This window comes from Physcomitrium patens, chromosome 10 (genome assembly GCF_059467195.1).
Source record: "Physcomitrium patens ecotype Gransden chromosome 10, ASM5946719v1, whole genome shotgun sequence".
NCBI lineage: Eukaryota > Viridiplantae > Streptophyta > Bryopsida > Funariales > Funariaceae > Physcomitrium > Physcomitrium patens.
In genome coordinates, this window is record NC_143419.1 from 4556074 (window position 1) to 4564726 (window position 8653).

Below are 8653 nucleotides of genomic sequence, written 5' to 3' on the forward strand. Positions count from 1 at the left end.
ATGATCAAAGATAATACAAATAGAAATTATATAGATTTTTTCGGACTTACTATCTAAAGAAACAACACTTCATAAGCAATCATTGGAATCAAAAACAAAAAAAATTGGAACCTTAAATATAATCTATAAATAAATCTATTAATTATCTATAAATTCTTTTATGTAATATAATACAAAATAATAAAATTTATTTCTGATCCATTATCAACTTAATAATCAAATAAGTCTTGTAAGTAAATTTCTTGCTGCTCAATCATTTTAATTAAATTAGGTTTGTATATCCTAGTTACTATATCTATTTTAATCATTTTTAAATTATATACATATATATATATATAGAGAGAGAGAGATATATATATATATATATATATATATATGTATGTGTGTCTGTATGTGCATATAACTTTGTATGTATATATAACTTAACTCAAGCTCAAATATCATATTATTTCTATTACTAAAATTAACGAATAATTAAATAAATATCTATTAAATTTATCTAATCTGATTAATATTAAACAAAAAATATTTTATGAAAAAAAATAATAATTATAAAAATTTATTATCTTATATTAAAATATTTAAAGTCATTAGGCTAGAATATATATAAAAAAATTATATCTTGTAACAATTTTACTTTTTATCCATTATAATAACTTAAAATTACATAAATCAAATACTAAAATATTTTTTTTACTCTTATTTATATGTTTATATTTTTAAAAATTATGTCCCTAATTAGATATTAATAATAAAAGAAGAATTAGCAAATTTCATCCTAAATTTTATAACATTGATATAAATTTTATGGTATAAATATTATAAATTATTTATTTATTTTATCAAATAAAAAAATTATATTACAACCATCTTTTATTTGTTTGTATTTTCCTTTAAATGGCACAAGATAGTAGTATCATGTTAGAACTTTATCTAGATTCATGTTCTTAGCATATATCTTTTGTTTCGATTTTTTGATTTTTTAAAAATTTAATAATTATATTATTAAATAAGTTTTTAGATAATATTCATGAAATAAAAATAAAAATAAATATATTTTAATATTTCTTACATTGTGAATAATAAAATCTATTTTTAATGCAAACTTCTTCTAACAATCTCTTAAATAAAGGTTACAAAACAAAAAAAGTATTGAAAAATAAATTGATAGATAAAAAATTAGAAAAAATTAAAAATAAGAATTTATAAAAAAAATCATGTTTAATCAAATTCTTTTAAGACAATTATACTAACTAATGCTCCTAAAGAATTTTAAATTATTATATCTAATTTAATTCCTCTTTTATCTTTAAAAAAATATAAATTTAATTTAATTAAGAATATTATTTAAGAAATTTATACTTTTTGTTGTAAAAAATTCTAAATATATCTTTATGTATTCTTACTAAGATTCAATTAACTAGCTTAGGGTAGAATTATAGTGGAAATTAATTAGGATGTATTTTTTTGTTATTATTAAAATAGATAATATATTGCTATATAAAATATTATTAAATAAAATATTTAGAATTTTATTTTATAAAATTTTAAATTAAATTAAATTAAAATTTTTATTTCATGATTTATTTTTTAGATTTAAAATAAAATTGGTTATTTTAATTATCATTCTAAAAATATTATTATAATAATAGGTAATATAAATGATTTCTAAATATTACTTTAAATTTTATTTTTAGATTATAAAATATATGTTTTTAAAATATTGAAATATTTATTGAATATAGATCTATAAATAATATAAATAAAAATAAGAATAATATAAGAATTATTAGCTAACATTTAACATACATAGGATTGTTATTATATTTAATATTTTCAATTTTTTCATTTTAGGTTGGCTCTAATTAGTGCTTGTTTAAATATAATATTATGATATCAATAAGATTTTTTTTTTAATTTAACTTACCTCTTAGGTGATTAATAGTTCAAATTAATTCTAATATAATAGTACGTCTTAAAGATTGTTATATATTGCTATAGAAGTTGAGACTTATTTTTAAATACTTAAGATATTAAATTTAATTCTAATATTATAAATCAAAAGCCATATAATATGTGTAGATTATTTAAAAAATAAAATATGCTGTGTGTATATATACATTTATAAAATCATGAATTTTTACAAAATAATAATAATAATAATAATAATAATAAATAATCAAAATATATGTTAACTATTAGATTATCATCAAATAAAATTTTATTTAGCCATTCATTATACAATCATGTTTGTACAAGATAAAAAGAATATATTTTTTTGCTTTTTGGTTTTTATTCTGTACAACTATCTTATGAGTATAGTATTTTTAGCCAATTACATTTAAGAATTTTTTTTGGAAGCAAATATGCTCAACATTTTGGATAAATTTCAATTGATACAAAAATTCATCATAAAAATTGAAAAAAAAATTACACCTAGATTACTATTTTTAATAAGTTGTAAATTTTATATTACAATTAGAATTTCTAAAAATATTTTCTAAATCATAGGTTCATTTGTATTATTTTGTAAAAATAAAATATTTTCTATAGGTAATTTAGCTTTTATACATATTAATAACATATTTTTTAAAATATATTTTATTTTCTTTTTTTAATATAAATAAAAAAATAAAAATAACGAATTTTTTGGTCAAAATTATACTAATAATTTACAATAGATTTTAATGCATATTCCAAAAGTTATTTTAATTTCTTTTTCTTTAAAAAAATCAATATTATTGATCAATAATATTTTTTAAAAAAAATAGACATAATTAAAAATAAAAATAAAAAAAAATATCTTAATCAAAATAAAAAAGAATAATGATTTTAAGATAATAAGTATTAGTTACTTTAAATTATAATCTGAGAATATTTTTACAAATGAGATCTTTTATGTAAGTATTTCTTAAGAGACTATTTTCAAAAAAATATATATATTGTTCACAACACAACAAAAAAATTCTAAATTATTAATATAATAGAAATAAATTTTTATTTCTATTTGTTTTGGTATTTAAATTTAGGATCTTGTCATTTCCACCCACAATTCTTATTATTTCTACCTAATCCCATGTGATCTCTACTTCAAAAAATAATTTCTAGCCAATGTTTTTTTAGTGACTTGTGAACCCTCTATGGTTTGCTTATCACAATGTTGTATGCTTTTTGCAATATGTTTTTTTGTAATGCCCAATGTTTTCACAATTACCACACTTGCAAGTTTTCTTGACCAACTCAAAGGTATTTTTGTCTTGCTGAGTTGAACTCAATGCACCATAGGGCTAGCCTTTTGTTCTTTGAACTTAAAGGTCATCCAAGTTTGTGCCAATTTCTTGGTTTTGCCCAACAACATAGCTCAACATTAACACCTTCACCTACTAGCATTGTGGCAAAAATTGGGTAGAAATAGTAAAAATTGTAGGTTGAAATAACATTGGCATAAATTTATCATCCAAATTGATTACATCAAATGTTTCCACCAAACATCACATCACCAAAATTTGCATGGAAAAAAATATTGATTTTGTTTTTGTATGTCTTTGTTACTAACATGTCAATTGGAAGTACACTCTATTTACAAATAGAGCAAAGCTCGTGGATAATGTCTTGATGTAAGCAACTTTATGTACTTGCTCGCTTTGAGGATTGATACAACACTGGGTGACACCTCCACCATTGTGAACTGCAAATACAACTTGCATACCAAAGACTGAATCGTTTATGAGGGTCGAAGAATCGCTATGCGCTAGTTTCTTCCTATCGAATCAGCTTGATGTTTTCATGTTCGACTCTCTCGAAATCCAATAGAAGAATGATTATTTAGTCCCTTGATGGAAGAAAAAGAAAAAAAAAAACTGTAAAGGAGTAGAAGTGGAAGACATTGAATTGGGTATCCTCTGCTGCTGTGCAGATGTTTTCAGAAAGGCTGAAGAGTTTTGTCACAGGCAGAGCAGGTGCCAGAATGTCTCATGGATTCTGAAGAGTTTTGTCACAAGCAAGCAGATGAGCATGTTCTCAGCCTCCAGGTTCGCTGTGCACACTTCGTGAAGGCAATCTCAAAGAGGTCAAAAATCTGCTTCTCGAAATGCGGCTTGCAGAACTGATACAGAACGCCTGAAATGGCTTCTTGTTCAAGCATTCTGTTGTAGCGTGCTCTTCAGTGAAGTATCTTTGTGGTTGTTGACCAGCCAGTCACCTTGAACCTGCGGTTGGGTGCAGAACATAATGCCAAGCCGGGGGATTCTAAATTCAAAGCACGCACTGTGATGCTCATTCCTCACACCGTCAGTGAGGAGATGTTCAGTGTTCTGAAATCAAGGGACCGAATATGTCATTAACGAAAACTACTCTTCAAAACTTGTGACTAATAACAGATGGACCCAAGCTCGTCTTATTCAACGCATGCCTGCCAGTGGGATTATATCTGGCTCTGTTTAATTACCTTCATCTGTTCCTTTTCGGCCGTAAACTGCAGGAGTTCCGTACTTTGAGGCTGCACTAAGACTCGAACCCACAGTCTGGTCCAAATCTACGTCGTAAGACAACCGTGATCACCGTGTGAAGGGCATGCTCATCCGGATGAATGGAAGGATCCGGTGCGACTTTCGTCATAGCGCAAAGTTGACAACATTATCTTTAACTTCAGTGCTCTGATCTATTGTCTGCAGGCCGATCATCTGCCTTGAATTCGGAGGCAGTGAAATCGTCTGTCTATTGGGAAAACTCTGGAATCAGGTTAAAGTTGTGAAGAAATGGAGGTCACCACGTGTCATGGGTTAAAAACGATGATCTGGTTTCCTTCTCACCGTGGAGCGAGTCACATATGTTGCAGACATGGGCACATCATCTTATTGAACTGTTTGTGATTGTGGTCGTAATGGACTCGGATTTATTGAACAGATCTTACCAACAAATTAAAATTCCTAACTCTTTTTTTCTTCTTGAAAAATCAAAAAATAGAAATAAAAATAAAATGAAATCATTATCTTTGGAGTAACTTCTATCACTTCAAGTGAGGGATTTTCAAAATAAATTTAAATATCTAACTTGCTATCTTCTAGTAGTTTAAGGTCGTGATCAACCACCTCTCCTTAAAATTTAAGATATTCTATATTAAAACATATCATTTATAATTTCTATAATGTTTTTATTTTAAAAGTTAAAAGAGTCATTATCTCAAGACTACAAATTTATTACTAAAATTTAAAAATTACAATGTTCCATCTTTTGTATAAAAAATTATCCACTAAAATAAAAATAAAAAAAATATTTCTATTATAAATTTTATTAGAATCAAGTATAAAATATAATAGCTTGATATGCTTATTCCAAATTTGCTAAAAACTTTATTGTTAGGAGGTATAAATATATATATATATATATACATACTTACTGAGAAAATATTTACAATTAGAAAATTTAGTTTCTCTAAAGCCAGCAGTTTTGACATGACATAGCTATATTTTAATTTACTAGAACAAAAAAATCAAAAAATATAAAGAATATATGATCAAGATTATTGTAATGGATTTAATTGAAGTTGCATTCAGAAAATTATGGAAAATGATAATCTAAAATTTTATTCTTTAAAACACAAAAGTTGTTTTTTATTTAAGAAATATAAGTCATTTATTTATTATTAAATAATTTAGTTAAGTATTGTGAATCATTATTATTATAAAAAAAGTAAAAAAACAAAATAAAATAACCTCCCTCAATATTGTAGTCTTTGAAAGCATATTATGTAAATTTTAAAACAAGTCTTAATTTGTTGCAATTGTTAAACTATTTAGTAGTTTCATAGTTATTCAAAAGATTTAAAGCAAATAACAATTATGTCTTATTGAGTTACAATTTTAGGAAAATAAAATAGTTTATATTTTAACTTGATGTTCAAGACAAATATTAAATATATTTGATGTTTGAAATTAAAACTAAAAGTTGATACTACTCTTGCTTATGCCTTTTAATTCAATTATAATAAAAGTTTTATTGATAAGTATACTATAATTAAAGTTAGGATTAAAAAAAATACATGTATTTTTATAAAAAAAAATAAACATAATAGATATAATTTATACATAGTAACAATTTTAAATCCCTAGAAATGTTATATCAAAATAAATAAATAAATAAATATTCAAGAATTAAAATATTTTCACAATATTTTGTGGATATATTACTATTAATATATTTAATAATTATACTGCTAATTATATTCTATTTTTATTCTTATAAATTTAATTATAATATTTATTTATTTTTTAGTTAATTAAAAAGCACATCTTTAATTTAAATTTAAAAGTACTAAAATAAAATGATCAAACATACTAAAAATATAATGTATTTTATAACTTTTTTATATAAAAAATAAAAAATCATAATGATTAAGTTTATACAAAAATATAAATTAATAAATATAATCAAATGTTGGTTGAAATCAATGTAGTTAATAAGGCTTAATATTAGTATTATTTTAAAGAAGAATGCATTATATATAAGCCATTTTGTGCAACTCTTTTATTTTTAATATTAATATTTAGCTAATGTAATGACACATAAATATTGTCAAAGGCCTATTTGCAATAATAGAACCATGGTTTATAGGTTTCCGTGGTCATAGATCCATTGTGCAGTTGTAGGGCATTAAAAAAAACACACACACACACACACACACATTGTCCAGAATTTTTAAGTATCAAGTTTAGAAGCTCACTCTAAGTGCATATAGAGTCCAAATTTGATTATTTTTGAGTCAATTTTATATATAAGAAGCCCAAGGAATCCATTGGCATGCTTAATTTTAGAAGTGGAGGTCATTTAGAGCATTGAAGTGGCATTTAATAAATACTAATTACTTTCTAAGTGAATTTTTGATTTTTTTTCAGTTTTCTACACTTCATTTGATTGCAATTGTCTTTTAATGTCACATATTATGTAATTTGTGACCATCAACTGTAGATGGGTGCCAATTGCCTTAATTCACATTTGATTTTTTCTTATGTGTTATTGGAAATGAAGATCCAATGTAGATTTTTGGATTTCATTTTTGATACCTTCCCCTCATTGAAGGTATTGTTTTCAGAGGTTTTTAATGGTTATTCTATTTTTTATTTATACTAGTTTATGTTGATAGATATAATGTAAGAATAAAGTCAAATTGATGATTAGCAAGCTTCTTTTATTTGTAGATATGTTGAACATGTAATGATCTAGATGTAATTATCAGTGAATTGCAAAGCTTGGTATTGTTTGCAAATGCATGTTGTCTTTTTAGCCTTTAAATTGTTGCAAGTATCCAAATAGTCTCTTTTATGGTACATAATAAGAATTGATATTATTGATTTTTTTCACCAAACTACTTAGATAGTAACCACACTAAGGATTTTGAACTAGAAGTGGATACTAACAAGACTTTTTAGCATGTTTCAGCATTAGATATTACTTGGAGACTTTGGATCCCAAGAGTAGATACATTTTACAACATAAAAGATAATCCTTGTAATATGGTGAAGGATAGATTCTTAAGAAGAGCTAGGAGTATTTCTTCTCAAATTGGAGATTTAGATTTCAAACATAGATTAAATAAATAAATAAATAAAAACATCAAAGGTCTCTCTCTTTCAATGAGTAGTATGACTTTGAGCTCTTACTACAACACTTGGAGTACGAGGCACTCCAAACCTATAGAAAATAGAGTGAAGAATACTCATATGAATTGCATGAAGTAGTGAATTATTGAGAGGAATGTATAGAGCTTATTTTAGCTTTTAAAGAAGGTATTATCTTAAGTTTAATATCCATAGTCAAGAAAAAAGATCCAATCTAAGAAAAAATTGGTATATCTTCAAAAGATATCAAGAAAAAGAAATAGCTACTTCCATAACTAGCACTCTAATTACTTTGTCTTGTATGGCTTAAGCAATGAAGGTAATTTTATTTGTAATAGAAGAGCTACTATCATTTGAACATTATTAATATTAAATTTGAGGTTCTATTATTAATATATCTTCAAATATTTATTAAACACTTGAAGGACGAGTATAGAGGTTTTAGGCATAATTAAATGCAATGCATTTAAGACTTTTTCTGTAAAAAAAAAGATACTTCACGTACCATAAATACTCATTCAGCTTGATTTATAGTAGAATCATGAGGTGTATTTGCTAAAAGCCAACTTATTAAGATTTTCTTATCTAAAATTGATATGAGATTCATGAACTTAATCACAACAAGAATTATTTTTAAATATGACCATAAGGTAATATTGGCACAAATATTTGCTAAAGTTAAAAAATATAATGAAGTTTTTTATTAATATGATGCTATTGACACAATAGCTTCAATAACAAATATGTCTAAATCTAAGAAGGTTGCAATTGCTGCAAATAATTTAACAAAAATTCAACCTAAAAAGACTATGCATTGTTAGGAATGTGATAAATATAGACACACAAAAAATGATTCCAAGAATTTTAAGAAGAAAAAAAACCTTACATATAGAAAAGTCTAAGTCAAAAGCTGAGATGGCTAAAGCATAAGATAAATCTAAAAAGAAGCAATTGAAGTATATTCATTGTAGTAAGCTTAACCACAATGAAGATAATTGCTTCATATTACACCTACACAAACGACATGTTTTGAATAA